This window comes from Musca vetustissima, unplaced genomic scaffold (assembly GCF_032173495.1).
Source record: "Musca vetustissima isolate MV318-11 ecotype Yass unplaced genomic scaffold, APGP_CSIRO_Mvet_v1 utg21637, whole genome shotgun sequence".
Lineage (NCBI taxonomy): Eukaryota > Metazoa > Arthropoda > Insecta > Diptera > Muscidae > Musca > Musca vetustissima.
The window spans coordinates 272,245-284,015 of NW_026885325.1; the positions used below are offsets into that span (position 1 = coordinate 272,245).

General features: G+C 32.9%; 2 protein-coding genes across 2 annotated transcripts in view; both read right to left on the reverse strand.

Annotated features, from left to right (window-relative positions):
• LOC133332524 (26S proteasome regulatory subunit 8) overlaps positions 1-11,771 on the reverse strand; it is a 272,100-nt gene that overhangs the window by 178,200 nt on the left and 82,129 nt on the right. The window lies entirely within an intron of this gene.
• LOC133332525 (farnesol dehydrogenase-like) overlaps positions 1-11,771 on the reverse strand; it is a 428,435-nt gene that overhangs the window by 91,170 nt on the left and 325,494 nt on the right. The gene's annotated exons all lie outside the window — the stretch shown is intronic.

Sequence of the window (11,771 nt, forward strand, 5' to 3'; positions counted from 1 at the left end):
TTGCCACCGAATTGTGCACGTCTTCTCTCCCAAATAGTGATGTTGAGATCCACGTAACATATGTGTTATCCTGTACTCCACCTTCACCCTCACACATAATTGGCTTGCCTTCATATGCTCTACTTTGAGTAGATCAATGAAATGCTCGAAAATGTCTTGACTTTGCGACAAATATATAAAATTGTAATAAGCTCCTGATTGGTTTTGAGTCAATTTTGTTCGTGACACCTCTAATTAATCCTGATATAGGGTGGAATCTATTACTGGCCATTCTCATCAATTGAACTGAGAAACTATCTATTTTGAAATGTCCTTTATATTAGTCATGTAACACCGAATTTTGAATTAGAATTCAATTCGAAAGCCAAACCGTAGACGATTGATGGACATGAGTTCCGAGGATAGTTTGGATTATAATTTGCCCAAAATGAAATTGAACTACACCCTTTTCAAATCTTATTCAAAACATTTCAATTGCAATTCGAGAATTTCATTGGTAATTCGACAACTCAATTTGCCGTTCATTCATAACATTTCATTTGTAATTCGAGAAAATGTAATTGGTAATTTACAACATATCATTTGTAATTTTAAAATCATTTCATATGAAATTCAAAAAATTTACCATTTGAAATTTCAACAATTTCATTTGTAATTCGTATATTTCCATTTAAACTTCAAAGAAATGTATTCACAATTCAATTTGAAGTTCAAAACATTTCATTTGTAATTCGTAACAACTCATTTCAAATCCATACATTTTCATTTTTCGAATTTCAACTTAAATGTTATGTATTTCAAATAAAATGTTATGTATTTCAAATGAAATGTTATGAATTTCAAATGTATTTTAAATTCATACATTTTCATTGTGTGTTACCAATAATATTTTTCGGATTTCAATAGCAATGTTCTGAATTTCAAATAAAAAGTTATGTATTTCAAATGTATTCAAATTTACTCATTTTTTGACTTAAAGCTGCAATATCCTCTCGTTTTAAAAACAATTTAATTTTTTATTATATCGTTCTTCTTATCACACCCTGTATATAAAAATATTTTTTTCCTTTTTTTGTATAATAATGCCCCAATATTGCCCCACCCGCCTCCAAAAACAAACACACACACTCAATTATACACATACATTTCTCCTATTCCACCACCACCCCTATATTTCACACTGTACTACTACAACTACTCTTCTATACAATACATATAAATATTATTATAATACATATATAAATATAAATTAAAAAAAATGAAGAAAAAACATTAGTTTTATAAAAATTGTTTAATATATTTTTTAATTTTCATTCGATTAATTATTATTATTAGATTTTAGTAATTTATATATATAAATAATTTAATGATAACAAAAATAAAATAACGAAAACAAAAGAAACGTTGTTAGCAAAAATATTTTTATTGTATTTAAATTTAAAGAAAAACAAAAGAGAAAAACCACAACCAACTCGAAATAATTTAGTTGTAAAATAAATAAAAAACATAATCTACAAAAAAAAAAATAAAATAAATAAATTTGTGAAATTGAACAAAAAACAAAAAATTGCCCTCTTCCTTTAAGAAAAAAAAAACAAAACCACAAAAAACTGCGTTTGAATTACAACTCTATTATAAAATAAAAACAAAAATAAATATAAAGAAAAAAAAAAAAGAAAGAAAGAGCCCAGAAAACACACAAAAACAAAGTTAAAGAAATTTAAATATATAAATAAAAATAAAACAAGAATTATAAATATAAATAAACAAAACAAAAACAAACATGTTATAATTTACAAAATTATTAAGCAAAGAAAAAAACAGAATACAACAAAAAATAAAATAAACCTAAAACAAATGAAATATAAATAAAGCCTTTGAATGAAAAACGAACCAATTCAAAAAAAAAAATCCTTTTTAAATTTCTTTAAAAAAGTGGCAGAGGGTTTGTGGCTATAAATATCGATTTAAGAATATTCAAAAAAGTGAACATAATCATATCTGGAGTAAAACGAAGTTAACGTGTCTGATGGGTTTTCAAAGGAGGCTTTGGTGAAATTAAAACAAAATTGTATACAAGACTGTAATGATGTGTTCAAAGAGTTTTTTATACCCTGCTCCATAAGGTGAGGGCAAATTCAATTTGTTATACCATTTGCAACACGAAACGAAATATTCATCGGATAACCCATATAAGATCGAAATCCGTTTATACCGGCCGGCGTAATTGGCCGCTATAAGCGATACGTCGTTATAAAAGAGATATCAAAGAAAGACAAAGCTTTTCTCTAGATTTTGGATAGCATCGGTATAACCGATATTTCGTTATAAACGACTGTGTTATATTCTTGATCAGAATATGTCCGTCTATATCTATAAATCCTGTATCGATATACCAATGGGCATGGATGTATCCTGAACGAACTAGGTATAACATTGGACACACACGTAAAACTATGCGACTATATATCACCTGTCCTGAGATTTGACGATATAGATGTCGTTATCGCTAGTAGAGACGACTGGAACCGTAGCAACCCTCCTCTGGACGATCTGGATTTTTATACAGACGAATCCAAGATGGAAAAAGGTACAGGGGCTGGCGTCTACTGTGAAACGCTAGGCCTTGAGCTTACCTACAAGCTGGTTAGCAACTGTAGTATTTCCAAGCTGAACTCTTCGCGATCTGGAAGGCAGCGGAATTGATAAAAAGAACCGTAGCAAACCTCCTCTGGACGATCTGGATTTTTATACAGACGAATTCAAGATGGAAGAAGGTACAGGGGCTGGCGTCTACTGTGAAAGGCTAGGCCTTGAGCTTATTTCCTAGATGAACTCTTCGCGATCTCGGAGGCAGCGGAATTGATTAAAAGTCTGGATGCAGAGATCGTTGAACCAGTGACTATCTTTGTGGATAGTAAGGCGGCTCTTAAAGCCATCAAATCCTGTAATATGAAATCTGAAGTTGTCCTCGAGTGTAGAACAGTATTGGAAACACTCACTTACAGCTATCGGCTGTGTTGGGTACCAGGACACCCTGACATCATTGGTAATGAAAATTGAGACGAATTAACTAGACGAGGATCTCAATCTACAGATCTAGCAATCGGTTGCTCAATAAAACCACCCATCTGCCATCTTTTTGGAAACTTTGATGCGTTCTTCGGCGAACGAGCAATGTGTCAAGATCTATCTGGCTGACTCTGTCAACCAAGAGAACAAACTCACTGTTGAACCTGAGCAAAGTTGAAATTAAAAGTAAATGGAACCATGACATTACTGATTACTGCAGACTCTGTGCTGACAAGGAGGAGACGGAGACAGTTGAGCATCTCCTGTGTCGCTGTCCAGTTCTGGCCTACAACTTCTTTTCAACTATGGAACCTGCTTCAATCTATAACATCATTAGAAACCTAAAGTGGTTAGAAAAATGCAACCTTAGCACCTAATATGTTTTTTCTGTTCTTCTTTAGCCATCGAAACTATTCCCACGTTCCTCCTAAATACTTCTTGTTAGCTTCTTATTCTTTCCACTCCTCCCCTACATATCTCTCATCATGGATGATCACAATGGTCTCAGCGTGCTGCAGCTACTGCACATCCCCAAAACCTAACCTGTTGAAGTGCGATAGAATGACGTGGCATCACGATAGCACCTAAAGTCCTGACGGATGTGTCGCGGAGGTGGATCTGCCATTACTGTGTAATGGCTGGGATGACACGGCAGATAACATGCCAGCAGGAACTGTCTAATCAACAACACATTATGTTGCTTGACTGACAGCATCCTGGTCTCCTCATGTAGGTTGCAATTGGGAGTGTATTATTTTGTGTTTTTTGCAAGGATCTCCACTAACAATCTGACTAACTAGTTTGACATTTTTACACTTACGTCGTCAATTTTAACACCAATTGAAATAATCGTACAGTTATCGGCGTACGACACCACTGAAACATCTGGTGGAGGAATGGGGAGTTTCGCAAGATACATGTTGAACAAAATGGGAGATAGGACACCACCTTGCGGTACTCCCATTTTGATTTTGCGATATTTGGATTTTAGGACACGGAACTCAACGAAGGCTTGCCGTCCATTAAGGTAGTTGGCAAGCGAACGCTTGACATCACTCGGAAAGGTGGAATTTGTGATACCGATTTCAATCACACAAAATAAGTTACTACTGGCGTCGTCCCAAAGAAACCATCCGAAGCCATCACGTGAAACAAACAGTGAAAAATGGTGGAGGTAGTTTGATTGTGTAGGGCTGTTTTACTTGGCATAATATTGGACCAATTGTTAAAATAAGTGGGTTAATAACGAAGGAAGATTACCTGGATATTTTAAAGTTAAATTTACCAGACTTTGTACAATCAAGTCCATACATGGAGGAGCATGTCATTTTCCCAAAGGATGGGAACCCGAAACATACCGACAAAATAATAAAAGGGTGGTTTTCCCAACAAACATTTGAGCTTATTTAGTGGCCCGCACAATCACCCGATCTCAATACAATTGAGAATTTGTGGACGATTTTGAAAAAGAAGCCTTGGAAAATACAAGAGAGCTCCCGAGAACATGGATGAACTCTGGCGGCGTGTTCAATATGAATGGGGAAATTTTCCTGAAAATATTATACAAAATTTAGTGGGAAGTATGCCCACGCATTACGTATGGAAGGTGTCATCAAAAATAAAGGTTTGTGGACAAAATATTAAGAATTTGGAAACCAAAAATATTTGCGAAACGTGAATTACAATGAATTATCCTGAATATGTTTATATTTTAAGTTAATTTCAGTTTTAACAATAATGATATTATTATTATCAAAACTGCAAAACACGCAGTGCCTGAGACGCTAGCAATTGCGCAATTTTTAAAATCTTCGTTTTTGCATAAGACAAAACATAAATAGTTGGTTTTGGCAATTAATAAGAAAGTCTAATTATGAATTTCGAAACAATTCCGCTTTTTAAATGTCGTCGATATTTCCGGTTTAAGTTGCTTTGTTAGCTTATGTTCTTTATTTTTTTATTTATTAAGATATTCTTGAATTCTTGATAAATGTGAATTAGACATTTAAAATATGTCAAATTGTTATTAGATCAATTGTTGAAGGATATGATCTCTCTCTCTCTCTCTCTCTCTGATCGACACAAAATTTTTGGGCAAACAATCAAAATCGGTACAAAAGTACATGTGTAAATTTAACTCTTATCTGTTCGGATGTACATCTAAACGTGACTTTTACCATTCAAACGGATATTTGATATTTGCAATAAAATTTAGCATCACACAAAATCCCTTAATAGGATTTTCCACAAAATTATATAAATATTTTCTTGTTTGTTTCAAAAAATCGGTTTGATCGGTTTAGCCTTTGTTATTTTCCTATTGTTTATTTTATACAATTTCTTGGAAAATAGATGATGATATAGGTGTCACATATGGAGCTAATCGTCATATTGACTATCTGATTAGTTGTTAGTTTGTGGTTAATCGTAATAGTAATATTGATATCTATAATGTAAATAAATGACGTTGCTTAGTAATGATACGAATACCCTCCGAGCATCATTTATTTACATTCAATTACGTAGAGATGCGAAATGATGACAAATCCACAAGTTTCTGTCTTTTATTAGACTTTCTAATTAAGGAAATTTATTGCAGTTCCGCCTATAATTTTTAAAAAGTAAATAAAAATTATGAATTTGCATAAAATTAATTATATTATTGTTTCGATTTTTATTTTCATTTTGTAATTTAAATAATAAAAAATCAAATTACAAAAACAAAAAACATATCGTCTGGCCTAAATATGGTTTGGATTATAAAATATATGTATACCGTTGCCCGTTGGCCTATGAATGCAGATTTTTAAAATCTGTAAATGCAATTTTTTATACAATCAAACTTTCTTTTGAATACAAATTTTTAAAATCTGTAAATGCAATTTTTTATATTTGCATTTTATTTACCTAAAGTCAAAAAAAATAAGTATTTAAGGAGATATATACACGCTTTTTCTGTTGCTTTTTCATGGACTTAGGTGTTTTTCTTACAACTTGTCTCTCGATATATCTCTTAACCAGTGAGCGGAGCAATATAATCGGACGGGGCCGACCATATGATACCTTACACAACATCCACGAAAATCTAACTTTCAGTGGTTCTATATTCCGAGCTTGGGCAATATTTCTCGATGTTTGCACCCTCTTGACCGACTAGAGGTCAACAAATATTACTAATATTCAGTACAGCCCATCTAATTACTTCTCCAGATTCCCTTCACCGTGTGTTGTGATGTTCGATTGTAGCCTATAGTTTCGGCGTTATAGGCGTTGTGTTTGACCACATCTGGAATTTCATGGAAAATTTCAAAGCGATCAGCGCTATATTTCCGCCCTCTGGGTTACTAAATAATATCTCGGTACGTAAACAACTGTAAATATTTCAGTATAACTCAGTAAATATTTCAATATACTCAGTATAACTCGTACATACGACCATATAATTGGTATCAATTAAAAGGTCAATCACTCCTCTTGGATATACTATTAACTTCTCGGGTCTATGTCCTTCAGGAGTAAATATATTCGTCTTAGAATACAAAATTTGTAATTTTTCACACAAAAGTCGGGGTCCATTTGACCCGCTAAATATTGACCAATCTTTATCAAAACAGGCATGCTTATTCTTTAGCCCAATCCGGTTCTCCATGTAAAATTTCGTGACGTTCGGGCCATAATTGCGGCCTCTGGAGGGACCAGAAAATCGGACAAAAATTAAGTATATGGTCCATTTCATCCCCTGAATATTAACCGATATTAACCAAAAACAATAGGGGTCTTTATTGGCCAGAACCCATTCTACATGGAAAATTTCCTGAAGATTTGACCATAACTGTGGCCTGTATCGTGTTTACAAATTATAATGGACAGACGGACGGACTGACACACATGTCTAGATCGACTCAGCTAATATTTCGCGGCGTTACAAACTTTTGGGGCTGCACAAAGCTAAAATACTCTGACAATATAGTTGTGTAGGGTATAATTACTGCAATAAATGTGTTGCTGCAGATGCGTGCAATTTTGGTGAAAAACGATTTCTAAATCGATGGAACCGGGCAATGTCCCAATGATGCAAATGAGGCAGCAGCTTAGAAAAAGCATGATCAAAAGGCAGCGGCCGACATAATGTTTAGTTTACCAGAATCGTTCGGAACGTTTCGTTATGCCCTGGAAACTAGAAAACGTTGCAAATACTCGTGGTAATACAAAACCAGAACTGATTTTTGCCAGAGAAGCAAATAATTTGTGTTCTGAAGAGAAATCCAAATGGTGTTTGGGCAGAGGATGTACGTCGCATATGAGTGCTTAAGAAGATTTTTACGAATATGAAAATAATTGATCAGACTCAGAAAATTGTAACTACCCAGAAGAGATGTAGAGGACATTTGAAACTTGAAAGATTTGGAAGATGGGGAAGACCCCAAAAAAAAATTATTCCATACGGAAGATTATGGAAGATGAGGTCGAAGGTAATCAATACCTATACTATGAAGGCGTTCGAACAAAGATGTATGAACCCTTAAATGTGGAAAGGCCTCAGTGAGATACAATTGTGGGAAGTCGATTAGATGAGCGGTTGTCGTCGATTGGACTTCTGGATGCTTTTGGAGTTGAATGTGACTTGGTCATCCATCATGCGAATGTGGTGACGGCAAATGGTTGTAGCGAAATTACCAAGGAATTGCTAGAATTAAGTCTAAACCCAACTGCTCAAGATCCACGTATATTCTCGAAGAGAGATGGCCGAAACGTTTTGTTAATATCCAAAGAATTTAACGATCTATTGTTGGCCTCCAATGAACCGAAGTAGATAAATTCCATTAGGAAGACACTATCGAAATCGTTTCATTTTTTAAGTCATCAAAAAATATTGTTGAAAAATTGAAAAAATTAGGTCTCTAACAATATTTTTTAAAAAAATCCACGCCTATTTTTACGCCTTTAAAATATTATTTAAAAAATTCACGCCTATTTTTAAGACTTTAAGATAAAAAAATATAAAATAATCCCCGCCTAATTTAGGCCTCTAAAAATCCACGTCTATTTTATGTCACTAAAGATAGTTTAAAAAATCCTAAAATAGTTTTAAAAATCTCACGACTAGGCCTCTAATTCTTATACCCTTCACCACACTGTGGTACAGGGTATTATGTCCTTGTGCATATGTTTGTAACAGGCAAAATGAATCGAGATAGACCGCAGATTCTTTTTGGGAATATGCATAGAATCACTTTCTGAGTCGATTTACGCATGTCCATCCGTCCATGTATTTTTGTAAACAAAGTACAGTTCGTATTTATGATCCGATTTGAATGAAATTTGGCACATTTGGCAAATTGAAGAAAATCGGTTCAGATTTAGATATAGCTCCCACATATACAGCCTTATTCTGGATGTCAATTCCATGTGAATTTACTCGCTCTTTCCCTTCGCCTTATTCTGAACAACATTTTCCTGTGTTTTTCGCATTCTCGCTTTCGCCTTATTCTGAATGAAGTTCGAAAGCGAAAAAATCCGCTTTGGGGAAAAATTAGGTATTCTGAATTACAGAGAGTAGGAGAATGAGATGAAATTTTGTGCGAAATTTTTCGCTAATAAATTTAAAGGGAGTTGACTACAAAAACATAAGTAATAACTATTTTTATGAAAAATATTTACACAATACTTATTCTATAACGATTTAGAATATTATAAATGATAGTAAGCAAATTTTTAACTGGAAAACAACCAATAAAATGCCATTGGAAATCCCATTGATAACGATGCATGCTGAACCAAGTATTGCAAAGAAATGTATGAAGGTAATAAGGAATATTTAAGTCGAGTTTGATTTTTGGAGGCGAAATACAGATATTTTGGGTGAGGATCTGTCTCTCAAGAAAAAAATTGTAAAAATTATTGAAAACCCAAATTTGCCTTATGAGCCGCTTAACAGTGAAAAACTTAAATAAAAAATATGAAAGGACAAAAAAAAAAATTGTTTTCAAAAGCAAATCATAACATAACAGGCCACTTTAAGAATTTGGGGAGATAAAATATCGGAATTAAATAAAAAGGCACACAATTATGTAGTGAAACTGTGAATTAATTAATTAAATCGCAGATTTCTTCCTATTATTCGTTGTGTTTTTGCCATCATAAAAAATGTTCTTTTATTTGTAATCTATTGTAGTTGATGCATGGTATAATAATAGAAGGTAACAGCAAGTGTTGTTGTACAAAAAACGATACAACAACCACATGGAAATTTGTTTTTGTAAGTTCTACTAGTGTCAACTCATTTGACAGAAAAATGTAAACAAATAAACAAATTATCATCAAATTATTTTTATTTTGAAAATGAAATATTTTCGAATCCTCAAAATAAAAATTGAAAAACATGAATGAAAATCTATCAAATTTATATTTCTATCGCTTCCACATCTTTTCTATAATTGAGCCATTGCCATATATACATATGTGTAACACATATGAAAATGCTGGGAGTAGCGAGCTATTCCTTGAAGAAAGATTTGCTTCCTCAAACTTTCCCAGCAGGCAGATTGAGTAAATTGTATACAGGAGCACATTTAATAAAGAACAATTTCAAATTGTATGCGTTCCCAATTTTCCTGTTGGGTGATTTTTAAAAACATAATTTGTCAAATTCATATTGACACTAGTATTACGTTGGCATCAAATCAGCTGGGATTTGATGTTACCTTTTATAATTGTACCATGTAGTTGTTGCAACAAATTCCATCAAAACAATGAACAGCTGTTTCACATGCCATATTGTAGGTTGCCATATTTGCAAACTTTAATTTATTTTCTTTTAATTACAAAGCATTTATACAGCGGATTCTTGATATTTCCCATTTGTATTGCTATATAGTTTAAATAACAATAAAAAGTAACAATTTTTAATAACAAAAATCAATAAATAATATATTGAAAAATGTTACACAATTAAATTACAATGGGGCAACACACATTGCAACTTAAATTACAATATGGCCACACACATTGCAACTTAATTTACGATATGGCTGAATACGAATCTTTTTTTCAACCACCATTTTCGAAAAATTGAATCCGCATCTCGCATTTTTTGCATCTCTCTATTCATTCAGAATAAGGCGAGAATGTGAAAGCGAAAATTTTTTACATGCGAGATATCTCCCTAGCAAATATCCAGAATAAGACTGATAGTTTCTTCCGATTTTAGGTAAATGGTGCACCAAACTCCCAATATTTGTCCGACTGCGACAAAATTTTGCACAGAGTACTGAATTAGTTCTAGATTCATAAATACTCAGTTTTGTTGAAATCGGTTCAGATTTACATATAGCTTCCATATATAGTGAGATAAATTTTTCACAGAGTATTGAATTAGGTCCGGATTGATGTATGAGATTTTTTTTTTGAAATCGGTTCAGATTTAGACATTGCTCCCATATATAGTTTCGTCCGATTTTAGGTATATGGTGCTCCAACTCCCAACATTTGTCCCATTGAGACAATATATTACACAGAGTACTGAATTAGGTCTAGATTGCTGTCTGCCAAGTTTTGTTGAAATCGGTTTAGATTTAGATATAACTCTCATACATAGTTTCATCCGATTTTAGGTAAATGGTGCACCAAACTCCCAATAATTGTCCGATTAAGACAAAATTTTGCAGAGAGTACTGAAATAGATCTAGATTGATACATGTTGAATTCGGTTCAGATTTAGATATAGCTTCCATGTATAGGTTCGTCCGATTTTAGGTAAATGGTGCACCAAACTCCCAATAATTGTCCGATTAAAACAAAATTTTTGCAGAGAGTATTGAATTAGGCCCAGATTGATGTATGTCAAATGAGACGAAATTTTGTACAGAGTACTGAATTAGGTCTAGATTGATGCATGTCAAGTTTTGTATTGGATTTTGTGTCGAGAGGCCTAGAAATATTTTTTTTCATAAATTTTAGATTAGTACCCAAAGTGGTGAAGGGTATCAAATAGTCGGCCCCGTCCGACTTTTGAACATTCCTTACTGTTTATTTATAAATCCATGGCTATTTTTAGCCCTCTTAAATAATTTTTAAACAAATCCACGCCTATTTTTAGGCCTCTTAAATAATTTTTTAAAAACCCCACGCTTATTTCTAGGCCTCTGAAAATCGTCTGTAAAAATCCACGCCTTTTTATGGCTCTAGAAATATATTTTTTTAAATCTACGCCTATTTTTTATACCTCTAGAAATATTTTTTTTTAATCTACGCCTATTTTTTATACCTCTAAAAATATGCTTTAAAAATTCACGCCTATTATTAGGGCACTATAAATTTGTAAAAAAACTCCACGCCTACTTTTACATTATAGTGCTTAAAAGAAGAGTATCCAATTAATTATTTATTTATTATAAGATTTTGTTTTAAGAAAAAAATAAAATAAAATAAATGAGCAGATCAATATTAAAATGCCTCCAATTAAATATTGACTAAAAGCAATCATTTACAACATTTTTATTTTATTAAATTCTAATTTTTATTGCCAATCGATCCATCCATTCGATTGTGGATGACCATGTAATGGGCTTGGTAATAAAAGAACAGCAATATTCGTTTACATTTGAAAATCCAAAAACCCATAATCGAACTCTGCAACAGATTGTAAAAATGTTTTGGTATGATCAAACATGTTGTGTTGTTGTATAGTTAATTGTCAT